The 24,223-nt window shown below is 36.3% G+C and overlaps 13 non-coding genes across 13 annotated transcripts; all 13 read left to right on the top strand.

Moving 5' to 3' along the window:
- Nucleotides 1-187: 187 nt before the first annotated feature.
- Nucleotides 188-277, top strand: TRNAR-UCU (transfer RNA arginine (anticodon UCU)). Its single transcript is given in 2 exon segments — nt 188-224; nt 242-277. It is a non-coding gene; the product is annotated as a tRNA-Arg (tRNA).
- A 676-nt stretch (nt 278-953) lies between these two features.
- On the top strand, nt 954-1,043 carry TRNAR-UCU (transfer RNA arginine (anticodon UCU)). The gene is given in 2 exon segments: nt 954-990; nt 1,008-1,043. It is a non-coding gene; the product is annotated as a tRNA-Arg (tRNA).
- A 1,442-nt stretch (nt 1,044-2,485) lies between these two features.
- TRNAR-UCU (transfer RNA arginine (anticodon UCU)) lies at nt 2,486-2,573 on the top strand. Its single transcript is given in 2 exon segments — nt 2,486-2,522; nt 2,538-2,573. It is a non-coding gene; the product is annotated as a tRNA-Arg (tRNA).
- Nucleotides 2,574-3,248: 675 nt separating this feature from the next.
- On the top strand, nt 3,249-3,338 carry TRNAR-UCU (transfer RNA arginine (anticodon UCU)). Its single transcript is given in 2 exon segments — nt 3,249-3,285; nt 3,303-3,338. It is a non-coding gene; the product is annotated as a tRNA-Arg (tRNA).
- A 1,442-nt stretch (nt 3,339-4,780) lies between these two features.
- Nucleotides 4,781-4,868, top strand: TRNAR-UCU (transfer RNA arginine (anticodon UCU)). Its single transcript is given in 2 exon segments — nt 4,781-4,817; nt 4,833-4,868. It is a non-coding gene; the product is annotated as a tRNA-Arg (tRNA).
- Nucleotides 4,869-5,742: 874 nt separating this feature from the next.
- On the top strand, nt 5,743-5,832 carry TRNAR-UCU (transfer RNA arginine (anticodon UCU)). Its single transcript is given in 2 exon segments — nt 5,743-5,779; nt 5,797-5,832. It is a non-coding gene; the product is annotated as a tRNA-Arg (tRNA).
- Nucleotides 5,833-7,271: 1,439 nt separating this feature from the next.
- TRNAR-UCU (transfer RNA arginine (anticodon UCU)) lies at nt 7,272-7,361 on the top strand. Its single transcript is given in 2 exon segments — nt 7,272-7,308; nt 7,326-7,361. It is a non-coding gene; the product is annotated as a tRNA-Arg (tRNA).
- A 2,978-nt stretch (nt 7,362-10,339) lies between these two features.
- On the top strand, nt 10,340-10,429 carry TRNAR-UCU (transfer RNA arginine (anticodon UCU)). Its single transcript is given in 2 exon segments — nt 10,340-10,376; nt 10,394-10,429. It is a non-coding gene; the product is annotated as a tRNA-Arg (tRNA).
- Nucleotides 10,430-11,866: 1,437 nt separating this feature from the next.
- On the top strand, nt 11,867-11,956 carry TRNAR-UCU (transfer RNA arginine (anticodon UCU)). Its single transcript is given in 2 exon segments — nt 11,867-11,903; nt 11,921-11,956. It is a non-coding gene; the product is annotated as a tRNA-Arg (tRNA).
- Nucleotides 11,957-15,698: 3,742 nt separating this feature from the next.
- Nucleotides 15,699-15,788, top strand: TRNAR-UCU (transfer RNA arginine (anticodon UCU)). Its single transcript is given in 2 exon segments — nt 15,699-15,735; nt 15,753-15,788. It is a non-coding gene; the product is annotated as a tRNA-Arg (tRNA).
- Nucleotides 15,789-21,063: 5,275 nt separating this feature from the next.
- Nucleotides 21,064-21,153, top strand: TRNAR-UCU (transfer RNA arginine (anticodon UCU)). Its single transcript is given in 2 exon segments — nt 21,064-21,100; nt 21,118-21,153. It is a non-coding gene; the product is annotated as a tRNA-Arg (tRNA).
- A 676-nt stretch (nt 21,154-21,829) lies between these two features.
- Nucleotides 21,830-21,919, top strand: TRNAR-UCU (transfer RNA arginine (anticodon UCU)). The gene is given in 2 exon segments: nt 21,830-21,866; nt 21,884-21,919. It is a non-coding gene; the product is annotated as a tRNA-Arg (tRNA).
- A 2,210-nt stretch (nt 21,920-24,129) lies between these two features.
- On the top strand, nt 24,130-24,219 carry TRNAR-UCU (transfer RNA arginine (anticodon UCU)). Its single transcript is given in 2 exon segments — nt 24,130-24,166; nt 24,184-24,219. It is a non-coding gene; the product is annotated as a tRNA-Arg (tRNA).
- Nucleotides 24,220-24,223: the final 4 nt, after the last annotated feature.

Here is a 24,223-nt window from a genome sequence, read left to right on the forward strand (position 1 = left end):
TCCCCAAGCGAACAAAGGTGTAGTTCAAGGTTTCACCCAGAAGTGTGATTCTTCTACAGACATTTTATGTTTCAGAAAACAATTATTCTTTCTTGTATCCCAGAAGGCTTGATAATATGATGTGAAGTAAACATTGGATTGACAAAACTTCGATCATCCCTTACTGTACGCAATTGGATTTTTATCTGGCTCTGTGGCGCAATGGATAGCGCGTTGGACTTCTAAATGAACGTGCAAAGTCATTCAAAGGTTGTGGGTTTGAATCCCACCAGAGTCGCATTTTTGACTTTCTTATTCAAACAAGGAACATTATGCATGTGAGGAATGTCTATTTTTGGCCGATGCTTTAATCTTAGTATTTGACCCAAGTTGAACCTATGTATCTAATACAGCATGCAACTGAATCAAAAGCAGTCTGCCTTCCATTGCAACAGGAACATATTGCTCATAAGCAATACAACATTACTGCCAGAAACTTTGCACTTTCCTAATGTATCCTTCCTTCAGAAACATTGTCTTTATAATAGCTGTAAATGAGATAGACCAAAAACACGACACCCTACACTCAGACATTTGTTTCTAGCGACATATAAAGTAAAATCTTCTTTCAAAGCTATTTATGGTATATTCTCTTTGTGTTTTTGTATTGTTAACCAATTGTATGGCTGCACTTTTTATCCAGTTCTTTTCTATTAAGGTATGGAATTGTTGTCCAAACGTATTCAGTTTGCAAGAAAATACAGTAATACCCTATTCTCCGAATTTATCCCTAAAGGAACAAAGGTGTAGTTCAAGGTTTCACCCAGAAGTGTGATTCTTCTACAGACATTTTATGTTTCAGAAAACAATTATTCTTTCTTGTATCCCAGAAGGCTTGATAATATGATGTGAAGTAAACAATGGATTGACAAAACTTCGATCATCCCTTAATTTACGCAAATTGATTTTCATTTGGCTCTGTGGCGCAATGGATAGCGCATTGGACTTCTAAGTGAACTGGCAAAGTCATTGAAAGGTTGTGGGTTCGAATCCCACCAGAGTCGCATTTTTTACTTTCTTATTCAAACAAGGAACATTATGCATGTGAGGAATGTTTATTTTTGGCCGATGCTTTAATCTTAGTATTTGACCCAAGTTGAACCTATGTATCTAATACAGCATGCAACTGAATCGAAAGCAGTCTGCCTTCCTTTGCAACAGGAACATATTGCTCATAAGCAATACAACATTACTGCCACAAACTTGGCACTTTTCTAATGTATCCTTCCTTCAGAAACATTGTCTTTATAATAGCTGTAAATGAGATAGACCAAAAACACGACACCCTACACTCAGACATTTGTTTCTAGCGACATATAAAGTAAAATCTTCTTTCAAAGCTATTTATGGTATATTCTCTTTGTGTTTTTGTATTGTTAACCAATTGTATGTCTGCACTTTTTATCCAGTTCTTTTTTATTAAGGTATGGAATTGTTGTCCAAACGTATTCAGTTTGCAAGAAAATACAGTAATGCCCTATTCTCCGAATTTATCCCTAAAGGAACAAAGGTGTAGTTCAAGGTTTCACCCAGAAGTGTGATTCTTCTACAGACATTTTATGTTTCAGAAAACAATTATTCTTTCTTGTATCGCAGAAGGCTTGATAATATGATGTGAAGTAAACACTGGATTGACAAAACTTCGATCATCCCTTACTGTACTCAAGTGGATTTTCATCTGGCTCTGTGGCGCAGTGGATAGCGCGTTGGACTTCTAATTGACTTGGCAAAGTCATTCAAAGGTTGTGGGTTCGATCCCACCAGAGTTGCATTTTTTACTTTCTTATTCAAACAAGGAACATTATGCATGTGAGGAATGTTTATTTTTGGCCGATGCTTTAATCTTAGTATTTGACCCAAGTTGAACCTATGTATCTAATACAGCATGCAACTGAATCGAAAGCAGTCTGACTTCCATTGCAACAGGAACATATTGCTCATAAGCAATACAACATCACTGCCAGAAACCTGGCACTTTTCTAATGTATCCTTCCTTCAGAAACATTGTCTTTATAATAGCTGTAAATGAGATAGACCAAAAACACGACACCCTACACTCAGACATTTGTTTCTAGCGACATATAAAGTAAAATCTTCTTTCAAAGCTATTAATGGTATATTCTCTTTGTGTTTTTGTATTGTTAACCAATTGTATGTCTGCACTTTTTATCCAGTTCTTTTTTATTAAGGTATGGAATTGTTGTCCAAACGTATTCAGTTTGCAAGAAAATACAGTAATAACCTATTCTCCGAATTTCTCCCCAAGCGAACAAAGGTGCAGTTCAAGGTTTCACCCCGAACTGCGATTCTTGCTACAGACATTTTATGTTTCAGAAAACAATCATTCTTTCATGTATCCCAGAAGGCTTGATAATATGTTGTGAAGTAAACACTGGATTGACAAAACTTCGATCATCCCTTAATGTACGAAAGTCGGTTTTCATATGGCTCTGTGGCGCAATGGATAGCGCGTTGGACTTCTAAGTGAATTGGCAGTCATTCAAAGGTTGTGGGTTCGAATCCCACCAGAGTCGCTTTTTTACTTTCTTATTCAAACAAGGAACATTATGCATGTGAGGAATGTTTATTTTTGGCCGATGCTTTAATCTTAGTATTTGACCCAAGTTGAACCTATGTATCTAATACAGCATGCAACTGAATCAAAAGCAGTCTGCCTTCCATTGCAACAGGAACATATTGCTCATAAGTAATACAACATTACTGCCACAAACTTGGCACTTTTCTAATGTATCCTTCCTTCAGAAACATTGTCTTTATAATAGCTGTAAATGAGATAGACCAAAAACACGACACCCTACACTCAGACATTTGTTTCTAGCGACATATAAAGTAAAATCTTCTTTCAAAGCTATTTATGGTATATTCTCTTTGTGTTTTTGTATTGTTAACCAATTGTATGTCTGCACTTTTTATCCAGTTCTTTTTTATTAAGGTATGGAATTGTTGTCCAAACCAATTCACTTGGCAAGAATATACTGTATTACCCTATTCTCTGAATTTCTCCCCAAGCGAACAAAGGTGTAGTTCAAGGTTTCACCCAGAAGTTTGATTCTTCTACAGACATTTTATGTTTCAGAAAACAATTATTCTTTCTTGTATCCCAGAAGGCTTGATAATATGATGTGAAGTAAACATTGGATTGACAAAACTTCGATCATCCCTTACTGTACGCAAGTGGATTTTTATCTGGCTCTGTGGCGCAATGGATAGCGCGTTGGACTTCTAAGTGAACGTGCAAAGTCATTCAAAGGTTGTGGGTTTGAATCCCACCAGAGTCGCATTTTTGACTTTCTTATTCAAACAAGGAACATTATGCATGTGAGGAATGTCTATTTTTGGCCGATGCGTTAATCTTAGTATTTGACCCAAGTTGAACCTATGTATCTAATACAGCATGCAACTGAATCAAAAGCAGTCTGCCTTCCATTGCAACAGGAACATATTGCTCATAAGCAATACAACATTACTGCCACAAACTTGGCACTTTCCTAATGTATCCTTCCTTCAGAAACATTGTCTTTATAATAGCTGTAAATGAGATAGACCAAAAACACGACACCCTACACTCAGACATTTGTTTCTAGCGACATATAAAGTAAAATCTTCTTTCAAAGCTATTTATGGTATATTCTCTTTGTGTTTTTGTATTGTTAACCAATTGTATGGCTGCACTTTTTATCCAGTTCTTTTTTATTAAGGTATGGAATTGTTGTCCAAACGTATTCAGTTTGCAAGAAAATACAGTAATGCCCTATTCTCCGAATGTATCCCTAAAGGAACAAAGGTGTAGTTCAAGGTTTCACCCAGAAGTGTGATTCTTCTACAGACATTTTATGTTTCAGAAAACAATTATTCTTTCTTGTATCGCAGAAGGCTTGATAATATGATGTGAAGTAAACACTGGATTGACAAAACTTCGATCATCCCTTACTGTACTCAAGTGGATTTTCATCTGGCTCTGTGGCGCAGTGGATAGCGCGTTGGACTTCTAAGTGACTTGGCAAAGTCATTCAAAGGTTGTGGGTTCGATCCCACCAGAGTTGCATTTTTTACTTTCTTATTCAAACAAGGAACATTATGCATGTGAGGAATGTTTATTTTTGGCCGATGCTTTAATCTTAGTATTTGACCCAAGTTGAACCTATGTATCTAATACAGCATGCAACTGAATCGAAAGCAGTCTGACTTCCATTGCAACAGGAACATATTGCTCATAAGCAATACAACATCACTGCCAGAAACTTGGCACTTTTCTAATGTATCCTTCCTTCAGAAACATTGTCTTTATAATAGCTGTAAATGAGATAGACCAAAAACACGACACCCTACACTCAGACATTTGTTTCTAGCGACATATAAAGTAAAATCTTCTTTCAAAGCTATTAATGGTATATTCTCTTTGTGTTTTTGTATTGTTAACCAATTGTATGTCTGCACTTTTTATCCAGTTCTTTTTTATTAAGGTATGGAATTGTTGTCCAAACGTATTCAGTTTGCAAGAAAATACAGTAATAACCTATTCTCCGAATTTCTCCCCAAGCGAACAAAGGTGCAGTTCAAGGTTTCACCCCGAACTGCGATTCTTGCTACAGACATTTTATGTTTCAGAAAACAATCATTCTTTCATGTATCCCAGAAGGCTTGATAATATGATGTGAAGTAAACACTGGATTGACAAAACTTCGATCATCCCTTAATGTACGAAAGTCGGTTTTCATATGGCTCTGTGGTGCAATGGATAGCACGTTGGACTTCTAAGTGAATTGGCAGTCATTCAAAGGTTGTGGGTTCGAATCCCACCAGAGTCGCTTTTTTTACTTTCTTATTCAAACAAGGAACATTATGCATGTGAGGAATGTTTATTTTTGGCCGATGCTTTAATCTTAGTATTTGACCCAAGTTGAACCTATGTATCTAATACAGCATGCAACTGAATGAAAAGCAGTCTGCCTTCCATTGCAACAGGAACATATTGCTCATAAGTAATACACCATTACTGCCACAAACTTGGCACTTTTCTAATGTATCCTTCCTTCAGAAACATTGTCTTTATAATAGCTGTAAATGAGATAGACCAAAAACACGACACCCTACACTCAGACATTTGTTTCTAGCGACATATAAAGTAAAATCTTCTTTCAAAGCTATTTATGGTATATTCTCTTTGTGTTTTTGTATTGTTAACCAATTGTATGTCTGCACTTTTTATCCAGTTCTTTTTTATTAAGGTATGGAATTGTTGTCCAAACCAATTCACTTGGCAAGAATATACTGTATTACCCTATTCTCTGAATTTCTCCCCAAGCGAACAAAGGTGTAGTTCAAGGTTTCACCCCGAACTGTGATTCTTGCTACAGACTCTTTGTGTTTTTGTATTGTTAACCAATTGTATGGCTGCACTTTTTATCCAGTTCTTTTCTATTAAGGTATGGAATTGTTGTCCAAACGTATTCAGTTTGCAAGAAAATACAGTAATACCCTATTCTCCGAATTTATCCCTAAAGGAACAAAGGTGTAGTTCAAGGTTTCACCCAGAAGTGTGATTCTTCTACAGACATTTTATGTTTCAGAAAACAATTATTCTTTCTTGTATCCCAGAAGGCTTGATAATATGATGTGAAGTAAACAATGGATTGACAAAACTTCGATCATCCCTTAATTTACGCAAATTGATTTTCATCTGGCTCTGTGGCGCAATGGATAGCGCATTGGACTTCTAAGTGAACTGGCAAAGTCATTGAAAGGTTGTGGGTTCGAATCCCACCAGAGTCGCATTTTTTACTTTCTTATTCAAACAAGGAACATTATGCATGTGAGGAATGTTTATTTTTGGCCGATGCTTTAATCTTAGTATTTGACCCAAGTTGAACCTATGTATCTAATACAGCATGCAACTGAATCGAAAGCAGTCTGCCTTCCTTTGCAACAGGAACATATTGCTCATAAGCAATACAACATTACTGCCACAAACTTGGCACTTTTCTAATGTATCCTTCCTTCAGAAACATTGTCTTTATAATAGCTGTAAATGAGATAGACCAAAAACACGACACCCTACACTCAGACATTTGTTTCTAGCGACATATAAAGTAAAATCTTCTTTCAAAGCTATTTATGGTATATTCTCTTTGTGTTTTTGTATTGTTAACCAATTGTATGTCTGCACTTTTTATCCAGTTCTTTTTTATTAAGGTATGGAATTGTTGTCCAAACATATTCACTTGGCAAGAAAATACTGTAATACCCTATTCTGTGAATTTCTCCCCAAGCGAACAAAGGTGCAGTTCAAGGTTTCACACAGAAGTGTGATTCTAGCTACAGACATTTTATGTTTCAGAAAACAATCATTCTTTCATGTATCCCAGAAGGCTTGATAATGTGATGTGAAGTAAACACTGGATTGACAAAACTTCGATCATCCCTTACTGTACGCAAGTGGATTTTCATCTGGCTTTGTGGCGCAATGGATGTTGGACTTCTAAGTGAATTGACAAAGTCATTCAAAGGTTGTGGGTTCGAATCCCACCAGAGTCGCATTTTTTACTTTCTTATTCAAACAAGGAACATTATGCATGTGAGGAATGTTTATTTTTGGCCGATGCTTTAATCTTAGTATTTGACCCAAGTTGAACCTATGTATCTAATACAGCATGCAACTGAATCAAAAGCAGTCTGCCTTCCATTGCAACAGGAACATATTGCTCATAAGCAATACAACATCACTGCCAGAAACTTTGCACTTTCCTAATGTATCCTTCCTTCAGAAACATTGTCTTTATAATAGCTGTAAATGAGATAGACCAAAAACACGACACCCTACACTCAGACATTTGTTTCTAGCGACATATAAAGTAAAATCTTCTTTCAAAGCTATTTATGGTATATTCTCTTTGTGTTTTTGTATTGTTAACCAATTGTATGGCTGCACTTTTTATCCAGTTCTTTTTTATTAAGGTATGGAATTGTTGTCCAAACATATTCACTTGGCAAGAAAATACTGTAATACCCTATTCTCTGAATTTCTCCCCAAGCGAACAAAGGTGCAGTTCAAGGTTTCACACAGAAGTGTGATTCTAGCTACAGACATTTTATGTTTCAGAAAACAATCATTCTTTCATGTATCCCAGAAGGCTTGATAATGTGATGTGAAGTAAACACTGGATTGATAAAACTTCGATCATCCCTTACTGTACGCAAGTGGATTTTCATCTGGCTCTGTGGCGCAATGGATAGTGCGTTGGACTTCTAAATAAATTGGCAAAGTCATTCAAAGGTTGTGGGTTCGAATCCCACCAGAGTCGCTTTTTTTACTTTCTTATTCAAACAAGGAACATTATGCATGTGAGGAATGTTTATTTTTGGCCGATGCTTTAATCTTAGTATTTGACCCAAGTTGAACCTATGTATCTAATACAGCATGCAACTGAATCAAAAGCAGTCTGCCTTCCATTGCAACAGGAACATATTGCTCATAAGCAATACAACATCACTGCCACAAACTTGGCACTTTCCTAATGTATCCTTCCTTCAGAAACATTGTCTTTATAATAGCTGTAAATGAGATAGACCAAAAACACGACACCCTACACTCAGACATTTGTTTCTAGCGACATATAAAGTAAAATCTTCTTTCAAAGCTATTTATGGTATATTCTCTTTGTGTTTTTGTATTGTTAACCAATTGTATGTCTGCACTTTTTATCCAGTTTTTTTTTTTCAAGGTATGGAATTGTTGTCCAAACCAATTCACTTGGCAAGAAAATACTGTAATACCCTATTCTCTGAATTTCTCCCCAAGCGAACAAAGGTGCAGTTCAAGGTTTCACCCCGAACTGTGATTCTTGCTACAGACATTTTATGTTTCAGAAAACAATCATTCTTTCATGTATCCCAGAAGGCTTGATAATATGATGTGAAGTAAACACTGGATTGACAAAACTTCGATCATCCCTCACTGTACGCAAGTGGATTTTTATCTGGCTCTGTGGCGCAATGGATAGCGCGTTGGACTTCTAAGTGAATTGGCAAAGTCATTCAAATGTTGTGGGTTCGAATCCCACCAGAGTAGCTTTTTTTACTTTCTTATTCAAACAAGGAACATTATGCATGTGAGGAATGTTTATTTTTGGCCGATGCTTTAATCTTAGTATTTGACCCAAGTTGAACCTATGTATCCAATACAGCATGCAACTGAATCAAAAGCAGTCTGCCTTCCATTGCAACAGGAACATATTGCTCATAAGCAATACAACATCACTGCCAGAAACTTTGCACTTTCCTAATGTATGCTTCCTTCAGAAACATTGTCTTTATAATAGCTGTAAATGTGATAGACCAAAAACACGACACCCTACACTCAGACATTTGTTTCTAGCGACATATATAGTAAAATCTTCTTTCAAAGCTATTTATGGTATATTCTCTTTGTGTTTTTGTATTGTTAACCAATTGTATGTCTGCACTTTTTATCCAGTTCTTTTTTATTAAGGTATGGAATTGTGGTCCAAACCTATTCACTTGGCAAGAAAATACTGTAATACCCTATTCTCTGAATTTCTCCCCAAGCGAACAAAGGTGCAGTTCAAGGTTTCACACAGAAGTGTGATTCTTGCTACAGACATTTTAGGTTTCAGAAAACAATCCTTCTTTCATGTATCCCAGAAGGCTTGATAATATGATGTGAAGTAAACACTGGATTGACAAAACTTCGATCATCCCTTACTGTACGCAAGTGGATTTTTATCTGCCTCTGTGGCGCAATGGATAGCGTGTTGGACTTCTAAGTGAATTGGCTAAGTCATTCAAAGGTTGTGGTTTTGAATCCCACCAGAGTCGCATTTTTTTACTTTCTTATTCAAACAAGGAACATTATGCATGTGAGGAATGTCTATTTTTGGCCGATGCTTTAATCTTTGTATTTGACCCAAGTTGAACCTATGTATCTAATACAGCATGCAACTGAATCAAAAGCAGTCTGCCTTCCATTGCAACAGGAACATATTGCTCATAAGCAATACAACATCACTGCCAGAAACTTTGCACTTTCCTAATGTATCCTTCCTTCAGAAACATTGTCTTTATAATAGCTGTAAATGAGATAGACCAAAAACACAACACCCTACACTCAGACATTTGTTTCTAGCGACATATAAAGTAAAATCTTCTTTCAAAGCTATTTATGGTATATTCTCTTTGTGTTTTTGTATTGTTAACCAATTGTATGTCTGCACTTTTTATCCAGTTCTTTTTTATTAAGGTATGGAATTGTTGTCCAAACGTATTCAGTTTGCAAGAAAATACAGTAATACCCTATTCTCCGAATTTATCCCTAAAGGAACAAAGGTGCAGTTCAAGGTTTCACCCCGAACTGCGATTCTTGCTACAGACATTTTATGTTTCAGAAAACAATCATTCTTTCATGTATCCCAGAAGGCTTGATAATATGATGTGAAGTAAACACTGGATTGACAAAACTTCGATCATCCCTTAATGTACGAAAGTTGGTTTTCATCTGGCTCTGTGGCGCAATGGATAGCGTGTTGGACTTCTAAGTGAATTGGCAAAGTCATTCAAAGGTTGTGGGTTTGAATCCCACCAGAGTCGCATTTTTTACTTTCTTATTCAAACAAGGAACATTATGCATGTGAGGAATGTCTATTTTTGGCCGATGCTTTAATCTTTGTATTTGACCCAAGTTGAACCTATGTATCTAATACAGCATGCAACTGAATCAAAAGCAGTCTGCCTTCCATTGCAACAGGAACATATTGCTCATAAGCAATACAACATCACTGCCAGAAACTTTGCACTTTCCTAATGTATCCTTCGTTCAGAAACATTGTCTTTATAATAGCTGTAAATGAGATAGACCAAAAACACGACACCCTACACTCAGACATTTGTTTCTAGCGACATATAAAGTAAAATCTTCTTTCAAAGCTATTTATGGTATATTCTCTTTGTGTTTTTGTATTGTTAACCAATTGTATGGCTGCACTTTTTATCCAGTTCTTTTCTATTAAGGTATGGAATTGTTGTCCAAACGTATTCAGTTTGCAAGAAAATACAGTAATACCCTATTCTCCGAATTTATCCCTAAAGGAACAAAGGTGTAGTTCAAGGTTTCACCCAGAAGTGTGATTCTTCTACAGACATTTTATGTTTCAGAAAACAATTATTCTTTCTTGTATCCCAGAAGGCTTGATAATATGATGTGAAGTAAACACTGGATTGACAAAACTTCGATCATCCCTTAATTTACGCAAGTTGATTTTCATCTGGCTCTGTGGCGCAATGGATAGCGCGTTGGACTTCTAAGTGAATTGGCAAAGTCATTCAAAGGTTGTGGGTTCGAATCCCACCAGAGTCGCATTTTTTACTTTCTTATTCAAACAAGGAACATTATGCATGTGAGGAATGTTTATTTTTGGCCGATGCTTTAATCTTAGTATTTGACCCAAGTTGAACCTATGTATCTGATACAGCATGCAACTGAATCAAAAGCAGTCTGCCTTCCATTGCCACCGGAACATATTGCTCATAAGCAATACAACATCACTGCCAGAAACATTGCACTTTCCTAATGTATCCTTCCTTCAGAAACATTGTCTTTATAATAGCTGTAAATGAGATAGACCAAAAACACGACACCCTACACTCAGACATTTGTTTCTAGCGACATATAAAGTAAAATCTTCTTTCAAAGCTATTTATGGTATATTCTCTTTGTGTTTTTGTATTGTTAACCAATTGTATGTCTGCACTTTTTATCCAGTTCTTTTTTATTAAGGTATGGAATTGTTGTCCAAACGTATTCAGTTTGCAAGAAAATACAGTAATAACCTATTCTCCGAATTTCTCCCCAAGCGAACAAAGGTGCAGTTCAAGGTTTCACCCCGAACTGCGATTCTTGCTACAGACATTTTATGTTTCAGAAAACAATCATTCTTTCATGTATCCCAGAAGGCTTGATAATATGATGTGAAGTAAACACTGGATTGACAAAACTTCCATCATCCCTTAATGTACGAAAGTTGGTTTTCCTATGGCTCTGGCAATGGATAGTGCGTTGGACTTCTAAGTGAATTGACAGTCATTCAAAGGTTGTGGGTTCGAATCCCACCAGAGTCGCTTTTTTTACTTTCTTATTCAAACAAGGAACATTATGCATGTGAGGAATGTTTATTTTTGGCCGATGCTTTAATCTTAGTATTTGACCCAAGTTGAACCTATGTATCTAATACAGCATGCAACTGAATCAAAAGCAGTCTGCCTTCCATTGCAACAGGAACATATTGCTCATAAGCAATATAACATTACGGCCACAAACTTGGCACTTTTCTAATGTATCCTTCCTTCAGAAACATTGTCTTTGTAATAGCTGTAAATGAGATAGACCAAAAACACGACACCCTACACTCAGACATTTGTTTCTAGCGACATATAAAGTAAAATCTTCTTTCAAAGCTATTTATGGTATATTCTCTTTGTGTTTTTGTATTGTTAACCAATTGTATGGCTGCACTTTTTATCCAGTTCTTTTCTATTAAGGTATGGAATTGTTGTCCAAACGTATTCAGTTTGCAAGAAAATACAGTAATACCCTATTCTCCGAATGTATCCCTAAAGGAACAAAGGTGTAGTTCAAGGTTTCACCCAGAAGTGTGATTCTTCTACAGACATTGTATGTTTCAGAAAACAATTATTCTTTCTTGTATCCCAGAAGGCTTGATAATATGATGTGAAGTAAACACTGGATTGACAAAACTTCGATCATTCCTTAATTTACGAAAGTCAATTTTCATCTGGCTCTGTGGCGCAATGGATAGCGCGTTGGACTTCTAAGTGAATTGGCAAAGTCATTCAAAGGTTGTGGGTTCGAATCCCACCAGAGTTGCATTTTTTACTTTCTTATTCAAACAAGGAACATTATGCATGTGAGGAATGTTTATTTAAGGCCGATGCTTTGATCTTAGTATTTGACCCAAGTTGAATCTATGTATCGAATACAGCATGCAACTGAATCAAAAGCAGTCTGCCTTCCATTGCAACAGGAACATATTGCTCATAAGCAATACAACATCACTACCAGAAACTTGGCACTTTTCTAATGTATCCTTCCTTCAGAAACATTGTCTTTATAATAGCTGTAAATGAGATAGACCAAAACACGACACCCTACGCTCAGACATTTGTTTCTAGCGACATATAAAGTAAAATCTTCTTTCAAAGCTATTTATGGTATATTCTCTTTGTGTTTTTGTATTGTTAACCAATTGTATGTCTGCACTTTTTATCCAGTTCTTTTTTATTACGGTATGGAATTGTTGTCCAAACGTATTCAGTATGCAAGAAAATACAGTAATAACCTATTCTCCTAATTTCTCCCCAAGCGAACAAAGGTGCAGTTCAAGGTTTCACCCCGAACTGCGATTCTTGCTACAGACATTTTATGTTTCAGAAAACAATCATTCTTTCATGTATCCCAGAAGGCTTGATAATATGATGTGAAGTAAACACTGGATTGACAAAACTTCGATCATCCCTTAATGTACGAAAGTTGGTTTTCATATGGCTCTGTGGCGCAATGGATAGCGCGTTGGACTTCTAAGTGAAATTGCAAAATCATTCAAAGGTTGTGGGTTCGAATCCCACCAAAGTCGCATTTTTTACTTTCTTATTCAAACAAGGAACATTATGCATGTGAGGAATGTTTATTTTTGGCCGATGCTTTAATCTTAGTATTTGACCCAAGTTGAACCTATGTATCTAATACAGCATGCAACTGAATCAAAAGCAGTCTGCCTTCCATTGCAACAGGAACATATTGCTCATAAGCAATACAACATTACTGCCAGAAACTTGGCACTTTCCTAATGTATCCTTCCTTCAGAAACATTGTCTTTATAATAGCTGTAAATGAGATAGACCAAAAACACGACACCCTACACTCAGACATTTGTTTCTAGCGACATATAAAGTAAAATCTTCTTTCAAAGCTATTTATGGTATATTCTCTTTGTGTTTTTGTATTGTTAACCAATTGTATGTCTGCACTTTTTATCCAGTTCTTTTTTATTAAGGTATGGAATTGTTGTCCAAACCTATTCACTTGGCAAGAAAATACTGTAATACCCTATTCTCTGAATTTCTCCCCAAGCGAACAAAGGTGCAGTTCAAGGTTTCACACAGAAGTGTGATTCTTGCTACAGACATTTTATGTTTCAGAAGCCAATCATTCTTTCTTGTATCCCAGAAGGCTTGATAATATGATGTGAAGTAAATACTGGATTGACAAAACTTCGATCATCCCTTACTGTACGCAAGTTGATTTTCATCTGGCTCTGTGGCGCAATGGATAGTGCATTGGACTTCTAAGTGAATTTGCAAAGTCATTTAAAGGTTGTGGGTTCGAATCTCACCAGAGTAGCATTTTTTACTTTCTTATTCAAACAAGCAACATTATGCATGTGAGGAATGTTTATTTTTGGCCGATGCTTTAATCTTAGTATTTGACTCAAGTTGAACCTATGTATCTAATACAGCATGCAACTGAATCAAAAGCAGTCCGCCTTCCATTGCAACAGGAACATATTGCTCATAAGCAATACAACATTACTGCCAGAAACTTGGCACTTTCCTAATGTATCCTTCCTTCAGAAACATGGTCTTTATAACAGCTGTAAATGAGATAGACCAAAAACACGACACCCTACACTCAGACATTTGTTTCTAGCGACATATAAAGTAAAATCTTCTTTCAAAGCTATTCATGGTATATTCTCTTTGTGTTTTTGTATTGTTAACCAATTGTATGTCTGCACTTTTTATCCAGTTCTTTTTTATTAAGGTATGGAATTGTTGTCCAAACGTATTCAGTTTGCAAGAAAATACAGTAATAACCTATTCTCCTAATTTCTCCCCAAGCGAACAAAGGTGCAGTTCAAGGTTTCACCCCGAACTGCGATTCTTGCTACAGACATTTTATGTTTCAGACACCAATCATTCTTTCATGTATCCCAGAAGGCTTGATAATATGATGTGAAGTAAACACTGGATTGACAAAACTTCGATCATCCCTTCCTGTACTCAAGTGGATTTTCATCTGGCTCTGTGGCGCAATGGATAGCGCGTTGGACTTCTAAGTGAAATTGCAAAATCATTCAAAGGTTTTGGGTTCGAATCCCACCAAAGTCACATTTTTTACTTTCTTATTCAAACAAGGAACATTATGCATGTGAGGAATGTTTATTTTTGGCCGATGCTTTAATCTTAGTATTTGACCCAAGTTGAACCTATGTATCTAATACAGCATGCAACTGAATCAAAAGCAGTCTGCCTTCCATTGCAACAGGAACATATTGCTCATAAGCAATACAACATTACTGCCAGAAACTTGGCACTTTCCTAATGTATCCTTCCTTCAGAAACATTGTCTTTATAATAGCTGTAAATGAGATAGACCAAAAACACGACACCCTACACTCAGACATTTGTTAATAGCGACATATAAAGTAAAATCTTCTTTCAAAGCTATTTATGGTATATTCTCTTTGTGTTTTTGTATTGTTAACCAATTGTATTTCTGCACTTTTTATCCAGTTCTTTTTTATTAAGGTATGGAATTGTTGTCCAAACCTATTCACTTGGCAAGAAAATACTGTAATACCCTATTCTCTGAATTTCTCCCCAAGCGAACAAAGGTGCAGTTCAAGGTTTCACACAGAAGTGTGATTCTTGCTACAGACATTTTATGTTTCAGAAGTCAATCATTCTTTCTTGTATCCCAGAAGGCTTGATAATATGATGTGAAGTAAACACTGGATTGACAAAACTTCGATCATCCCTTACTGTACGCAAGTTGATTTTCATCTGGCTCTGTGGCGCAATGGATAGTGCATTGGACTTCTAAGTGAATTTGCAAAGTCATTCAAAGGTTGTGGGTTCGAATCCCACCAGAGTAGCATTTTTTACTTTCTTATTCAAACAAGCAACATTATGCATGTGAGGAATGTTTATTTTTGGCCGATGCTTTAATCTTAGTATTTGACCCAAGTTGAACCTATGTATCTAATACAGCATGCAACTGAATCAAAAGCAGTCCGCCTTCCTTGCAACAGGAACATATTGCTCATAAGCAATACAACATTACTGCCAGAAACTTGGCACTTTCCTAATGTATCCTTCCTTCAGAAACATGGTCTTTATAACAGCTGTAAATGAGATAGACCAAAAACACGACACCCTACACTCAGACATTTGTTTCTAGCGACATATAAAGTAAAATCTTCTTTCAAAGCTATTTATGGTATATTCTCTTTGTGTTTTTGTATTGTTAACCAATTGTATGTCTGCACTTTTTATCCAGTTCTTTTTTATTAAGGTATGGAATTGTTGTCCAAACGTATTCAGTTTGCAAGAAAATACAGTAATACCCTATTCTCCGAATTTATCCCTAAAGGAACAAAGGTGGAGTTCAAGGTTTCACCCAGAAGTGTGATTCTTCTACAGACATTTTATGTTTCAGAAAATAATTATTCTTTCTTGTATCGCAGAAGGCTTGATAATATGATGTGAAGTAAACACTGGATTGACAAAACTTCGATCATCCCTTACTGTACTCAAGTGGATTTTCATCTGGCTCTGTGGCGCAATGGATAGCGCGTTGGACTTCTAAGTGAATTGGCAAAGTCATTCAAAGGTTGTGGGTTCGAATCCCACCAGAGTCGCATTTTTTACTTTCTTATTCAAACAAGGAACATTATGCATGTGAGGAATGTTTATTTTTGGCCGATGCTTTAATCTTAGTATTTGACCCAAGTTGAACCTATGTATCTAATACAGCATGCAACTGAATCAAAAGCAGTCTGCCTTCCATTGCAAGAGGAACATATTGCTCATGAGCAATACAACATCACTGCCAGAAACTTGGCACTTTTCTAATGTATCCTTCCTTCAGAAACATTGTCTTTATAATAGCTGTAAATGAGATAGACCAAAACACGACACCCTACACTCAGACATTTGTTTCTAGCGACATATAAAGTAAAATCTTCTTTCAAAGCTATTTATGGTATATTCTCTTTGTGTTTTTGTATTGTTAACCAATTGTATGTCTGCACTTTTTATCCAGTTCTTTTTTATTACGGTATGGAATTGTTGTCCAAACGTATTCAGTATGCAAGAAAATACAGTAATAACCTATTCTCCTAATTTCTCCCCAAGCGAACAAAGGTGCAGTTCAAGGTTTCACCCCGAACTGCGATTCTTGCTACAGACATTTTATGTTTCAGAAAACAATCATTCTTTCATGTATCCCAGAAGGCTTGATAATATGATGTGAAGTAAACACTGGATTGACAAAACTTCGATCATCCCTTAATGTACGAAAGTTGGTTTTGATATGGCTCTGTGGCGCAATGGATAGCGCGTTGGACTTCTAAGTGAAATTGCAAAATCATTTAAAGGTTGTGGGTTCGAATCCCACCAAAGTCGCATTTTTTACTTTCTTATTCAAACAAGGAACATTATGCATGTGAGGAATGTTTATTTTTGGCCGATGCTTTAATCTTAGTATTTGACCCAAGTTGAACCTATGTATCTAATACAGCATGCACCTGAATCAAAAGCAGTCTGCCTTCCATTGCAACAGGAACATATTGCTCATAAGCAATACAACATTACTGCCAGAAACTTGACACTTTCCTAATGTATCCTTCCTTCAGAAACATTGTCTTTATAATAGCTGTAAATGAGATAGACCAAAAACACGACACCCTACACTCAGACATTTGTTTCTAGCGACATATAAAGTAAAATCTTCTTTCAAAGCTATTTATGGTATATTCTCTTTGTGTTTTTGTATTGTTAACCAATTGTATGTCTGCACTTTTTATCCAGTTCTTTTTTATTAAGGTATGGAATTGTTGTCCAAACCTATTCACTTGGCAAGAAAATACTGTAATACCCTATTCTCTGAATTTCTCCCCAAGCGAACAAAGGTGCAGTTCAAGGTTTCACACAGAAGTGTGATTCTTGCTACAGACATTTTATGTTTCAGAAGTCAATCATTCTTTCTTGTATCCCAGAAGGCTTGATAATATGATGTGAAGTAAACACTGGATTGACAAAACTTCGATCATCCCTTACTGTACGCAAGTTGATTTTCATCTGGCTCTGTGGCGCAATGGATAGTGCATTGGACTTCTAAGTGAATTTGCAAAGTCATTCAAAGGTTGTGGGTTCGAATCTCACCAGAGTAGCATTTTTTACTTTCTTATTCAAACAAGCAACATTATGCATGTGAGGAATGTTTATTTTTGGCCGATGCTTTAATCTTAGTATTTGACCCAAGTTGAACCTATGTATCTAATACAGCATGCAACTGAATCAAAAGCAGTCCGCCTTCCATTGCAACAGGAACATATTGCTCATAAGCAATACAACATTACTGCCAGAAACTTGGCACTTTCCTAATGTATCCTTCCTTCAAAAACATGGTCTTTATAACAGCTGTAAATGAGATAGACCAAAAACACGACACCCTACACTCAGACATTTGTTTCTAGCGACATATAAAGTAAAATCTTCTTTCAAAGCTATTTATGGTATATTCTCTTTGTGTTTTTGTATTGTTAACCAATTGTATGTCTGCACTTTTTATCCAGTTCTTTTTTATTAAGGTATGGAATTGTTGTCCAAACGTATTCAGTTTGCAAGAAAATACAGTAATACCCTATTCTCCGAATTTATCCCTATAGGAACAAAGGTGGAGTTCAAGGTTTCACCCAGAAGTGTGATTCTTCTACAGACATTTTATGTTTCAGAAAACAATTATTCTTTCTTGTATCGCAGAAGGCTTGATAATATGATGTGAAGTAAACACTGGATTGACAAAACTTCGATCATCCCTTACTGTACTCAAGTGGATTTGCATCTGGCTCTGTGACGCAATGGATAGCGCGTTGGACTTCTAAGTGAATTGGCAAAGTCATTCAAAGGTTGTGGGTTCGAATCCCACCAGAGTCGCATTTTTTACTTTCTTATTCAAACAAGGAACATTATGCATGTGAGGAATGTTTATTTTTGGCCGATGCTTTAATCTTAGTATTTGACCCAAGTTGAACCTATGTATCTAATACAGCATGCAACTGAATCAAAAGCAGTCTGCCTTCCATTGCAACAGGAACATATTGCTCATGAGCAATACAACATCACTGCCAGAAACTTGGCACTTTTCTAATGTATCCTTCCTTCAGAAACATTGTCTTTATAATAGCTGTAAATGAGATAGACCAAAACACGACACCCTACACTCAGACATTTGTTTCTAGCGACATATAAAGTAAAATCTTCTTTCAAAGCTATTTATGGTATATTCTCTTTGTGTTTTTGTATTGTTAACCAATTGTATGTCTGCACTTTTTATCCAGTTCTTTTTTATTAAGGTATGGAATTGTTGTCCAAACCAATTCACTTGGCAAGAAAATACTGTAATACCCTATTCTCTGAATTTCTCCCCAAGCGAACAAAGGTGCAGTTCAAGGTTTCACCCCGAACTGTGATTCTTGCTACAGACATCTTATGTTTCAGAAAACAATCATTCTTTCATGTATCCCAGAAGGCTTGATAATATGATGTGAAGTAAACACTGGATTGACAAAACTTCGATCATCCCTTACTGTACGCAAGTGGATTTTCATCTGGCTCTGTGGCGCAATGGATAGCATGTTGGACTTCTAAGAGAATTGGCAAAGTCATTCAAAGGTTGTGGGTTCGAATCCCACCAGAGTCGCATTTTTTACTTTCTAATTCAAACAAGGAACATTATGCATGTGAGGAATGTTTATTTTTGGCCGATGCTTTAATCTTAGTATTTTACCCAAGTTGAACCTGTGTATCTAATACAGCATGCAACTGAATCAAAAGCAGTCTGCCTTCCATTGCAACAGGAACATATTGCTCATAAGCAATACAACATCACTGCCAGAAACTTGGCACTTTCCTAATGTATCCTTCCTTCAGAAACATTGTCTTTATAATAGTTGTAAATGAGATAGACCAAAAACACGACACCCTACACTGAGACATTTGTTTCTAGCGACATATAAAGTAAAATCTTCTTTCAAAGCTATTTATGGTATATTCTCTTTGTGTTTTTGTATTGTTAACCAATTGTATGTCTGCACTTTTTATCCAGTTCTTTTTTATTAAGGTATGGAATTGTTGTCCAAACCTATTCACTTGGCAAGAAAATACTGTAATACCCTATTCTCTGAATTTCTCCCCAAGCGAACAAAGGTGCAGTTCAAGGTTTCACACAGAAGTGTGATTCTTGCTACAGACATTTTATGTTTCAGAAAACAATCATTCTTTCATGTATCCCAGAAGGCTTGATAATGTGATGTGAAGTAAACACTGGATTGACAAAACTTCGATCATCCCTTACTGTACACAAGTGAATTTTCATCTGGCTCTGTGGCGCAATGGATAGCGCATTGGACTTCTAAGTGAATTGGCAAAGTCATTCAAAGGTTGTGGGTTCGAATCCCACCAGAGTGGCTTTTTTTACTTTCTTATTCAAACAAGGAACATTATGCATGTGAGGAATGTTTATTTTTGGCCGATGCTTTAATCTTAGTATTTGACCCAAGTTGAACCTATGTATCTAATACAGCATGCAACTGAATCAAAAGCAGTCTGCCTTCCATTGCAACAGGAACATATTGCTCATAAGCAATACAACATCACTGCCAGAATCTTTGCACTTTCCTAATGTATCCTTCCTTCAGAAACATTGTCTTTATAATAGCTGTAAATGAGATAGACCAATAACACGACACCCTACACTCAGACATTTGTTTCTAGCGACATATAAAATAAAATCTACTTTCAAAGCTATTTATGGTATATTCTCTTTGTGTTTTTGTATTGTTAACCAATTGTATGGCTGCACTTTTTATCCAGTTCTTTTTTATTAAGGTATGGAATTGTTGTCCAAACATATTCACTTGGCAAGAAAATACTGTAATACCCTCTTCTCTGAATTTCTCCCCAAGCGAACAAAGGTGCAGTTCAAGGTTTCACACAGAAGTGTGATTCTAGCTACAGACATTTTATGTTTCAGAAAACAATCATTCTTTCATGTATCCCAGAAGGCTTGATAATGTGATGTGAAGTAAACACTGGATTGACAAAACTTCGATCATCCCTTACTGTACGCAAGTGGATTTTCATCTGGCTCTGTGGCGCAATGGATAGCGTGTTGGACTTCTAAATAAATTGGCAAAGTCATTCAAAGGTTGTGGGTTCGAATCCCACCAGAGTAGCATTTTTTACTTTCTTATTCAAACAAGCAACATTATGCATGTGAGGAATGTTTATTTTTGGCCGATGCTTTAATCTTAGTATTTGACCCAAGTTGAACCTATGTATCTAATATAGCATGCGACTGAATCAAAAGCAGTCCGCCTTCCATTGCAACAGGAACATATTGCTGATAAGCAATAAAACTTTACTGCCAGAAACTTGGCACTTTCCTAATGTATCCTTCCTTCAGAAACATTGTCTTTATAATAGCTGTAAATGAGATAGACCAAAACACGACACCCTACACTCAGACATTTGTTTCTAGCGACATATAAAGTAAAATCTTCTTGCAAAGCTATTTATGGTATATTCTCTTTGTGTTTTTGTATTGTTAACCAATTATATGTCTGCACTTTTTATCCAGTTCTTTTTTAGTAAGGTATGGAATTGTTGTCCAAACCAATTCACTTGGCAAGAAAATACTGTAATACCCTATTCTCTGAATTTCTCCCCAAGCGAACAAAGGTGCAGTTCAAGGTTTCACAAAGAAGTGTGATTCTTGCTACAGACATTTTATGCTTCAGAAAACAATCATTCTTTCATGTATCCCAGAAGGCTTGATAATGTGATGTGAAGTAAACACTGGATTGACAAAACTTCGATCATCCCTTACTGTACGCAAATGGATTTTTATCTGGCTCTGTGGCGCAATGGGTAGCGCGTTGGACTTCTAAGTGAATTTGCAAAGTCATTCAAAGGTTGTGGGTTTGAATCCCACCAGAGTCGCATTTTTTACTTTCTTATTCAAACAAGGAACATTATGCATGTGAGGAATGTCTATTTTTGGCCGATGCTTTAATCTTAGTATTTGACCCAAGTTGAACCTATGTATCTAATACAGCATGCAACTGAATCAAAAGCAGTCTGCCTTCCATTGCAACAGGAACATATTGCTCATGAGCAATACAACATCACTGCCAGAAACCTTGCACTTTCCTAATGTATCCTTCCTTCAGAAACATTGTCTTTATAATAGCTGTAAATGAGATAGACCAAAACACGACACCCTACACTCAGACATTTGTTTCTAGCGACATATAAAGTAAAATCTTCTTTCAAAGCTATTTATGGTATATTCTCTTTGTGTTTTTGTATTGTTAACCAATTGTATGTCTGCACTTTTTATCCAGTTCTTTTTTATTAAGGTATGGAATTGTTGTCCAAACCAATTCACTTGGCAAGAAAATACTGTAATACCCTATTCTCTGAATTTCTCCCCAAGCGAACAAAGGTGCAGTTCAAGGTTTCACCCCGAACTGTGATTCTTGCTACAGACATCTTATGTTTCAGAAAACAATCATTCTTTCATGTATCCCAGAAGGCTTGATAATATGATGTGAAGTAAACACTGGATTGACAAAACTTCTATCATCCCTTACTGTACGCAAGTGGATTTTCATCTGGCTCTGTGGCGCAATGGATAGCGTGTTGGACTTCTAAGAGAATTGGCAAAGTCATTCAAAGGTTGTGGGTTCGAATCCCACCAGAGTCGCATTTTTTACTTTCTAATTCAAACAAGGAACATTATGCATGTGAGGAATGTTTATTTTTGGCCGATGCTTTAATCTTAGTATTTTACCCAAGTTGAACCTGTGTATCTAATACAGCATGCAACTGAATCAAAAGCAGTCTGCCTTCCATTGCAACAGGAACATATTGCTCATAAGCAATACAACATCACTGCCAGAAACTTGGCACTTTCCTAATGTATCCTTCCTTCAGAAACATTGTCTTTATAATAGTTGTAAATGAGATAGACCAAAAACACGACACCCTACACTGAGACATTTGTTTCTAGCGACATATAAAGTAAAATCTTCTTTCAAAGCTATTTATGGTATATTCTCTTTGTGTTTTTGTATTGTTAACCAATTGTATGTCTGCACTTTTTATCCAGTTCTTTTTTATTAAGGTATGGAATTGTTGTCCAAACCTATTCACTTGGCAAGAAAATACTGTAATACCCTATTCTCTGAATTTCTCCCCAAGCGAACAAAGGTGCAGTTCAAGGTTTCACACAGAAGTGTGATTCTTGCTACAGACATTTTATGTTTCAGAAAACAATCATTCTTTCATGTATCCCAGAAGGCTTGATAATGTGATGTGAAGTAAACACTGGATTGACAAAACTTCGATCATCCCTTACTGTACACAAATGAATTTTCATCTGGCTCTGTGGCGCAATGGATAGCGCATTGGACTTCTAAGTGAATTGGCAAAGTCATTCAAAGGTTGTGGGTTCGAATCCCACCAGAGTGGCTTTTTTTACTTTCTTATTCAAACAAGGAACATTATGCATGTGAGGAATGTTTATTTTTGGCCGATGCTTTAATCTTAGTATTTGACCCAAGTTGAACCTATGTATCTAATACAGCATGCAACTGAATCAAAAGCAGTCTGCCTTCCATTGCAACAGGAACATATTGCTCATAAGCAATACAACATCACTGCCAGAATCTTTGCACTTTCCTAATGTATCCTTCTTTCAGAAACATTGTCTTTATAATAGCTGTAAATGAGATAGACCAATAACACGACACCCTACACTCAGACATTTGTTTCTAGCGACATATAAAATAAAATCTACTTTCAAAGCTATTTATGGTATATTCTCTTTGTGTTTTTGTATTGTTAACCAATTGTATGGCTGCACTTTTTATCCAGTTCTTTTTTATTAAGGTATGGAATTGTTGTCCAAACATATTCACTTGGCAAGAAAATACTGTAATACCCTCTTCTCTGAATTTCTCCCCAAGCGAACATAGGTGCAGTTCAAGGTTTCACACAGAAGTGTGATTCTAGCTACAGACATTTTATGTTTCAGAAAACAATCATTCTTTCATGTATCCCAGAAGGCTTGATAATGTGATGTGAAGTAAACACTGGAGTGACAAAACTTCGATCATCCCTTACTGTACGCAAGTGGATTTTCATCTGGCTCTGTGGCGCAATGGATAGCGTGTTGGACTTCTAAATAAATTGGCAAAGTCATTCAAAGGTTGTGGGTTCGAATCCCACCAGAGTAGCATTTTTTACTTTCTTATTCAAACAAGCAACATTATGCATGTGAGGAATGTTTATTTTTGGCCGATGCTTTAATCTTAGTATTTGACCCAAGTTGAACCTATGTATCTAATATAGCATGCGACTGAATCAAAAGCAGTCCGCCTTCCATTGCAACAGGAACATATTGCTGATAAGCAATAAAACTTTACTGCCAGAAACTTGGCACTTTCCTAATGTATCCTTCCTTCAGAAACATTGTCTTTATAATAGCTGTAAATGAGATAGACCAAAACACGACACCCTACACTCAGACATTTGTTTCTAGCGACATATAAAGTAAAATCTTCTTGCAAAGCTATTTATGGTATATTCTCTTTGTGTTTTTGTATTGTTAACCAATTATATGTCTGCACTTTTTATCCAGTTCTTTTTTAGTAAGGTATGGAATTGTTGTCCAAACCAATTCACTTGGCAAGAAAATACTGTAATACCCTATTCTCTGAATTTCTCCCCAAGCGAACAAAGGTGCAGTTCAAGGTTTCACAAAGAAGTGTGATTCTTGCTACAGACATTTTATGCTTCAGAAAACAATCATTCTTTCATGTATCCCAGAAGGCTTGATAATGTGATGTGAAGTAAACACTGGATTGACAAAACTTCGATCATCCCTTACTGTACGCAAATGGATTTTTATCTGGCTCTGTGGCGCAATGGGTAGCGCGTTGGACTTCTAAGTGAATTTGCAAAGTCATTCAAAGGTTGTGGGTTTGAATCCCACCAGAGTCGCATT

Source organism: Ambystoma mexicanum (genome assembly GCF_040938575.1).
Source record: "Ambystoma mexicanum isolate Mex_15411 chromosome 12 unlocalized genomic scaffold, UKY_AmexF1_1 Mex_chr12_unloc.1, whole genome shotgun sequence".
Classification (NCBI taxonomy): Eukaryota; Metazoa; Chordata; class Amphibia; order Caudata; family Ambystomatidae; genus Ambystoma; species Ambystoma mexicanum.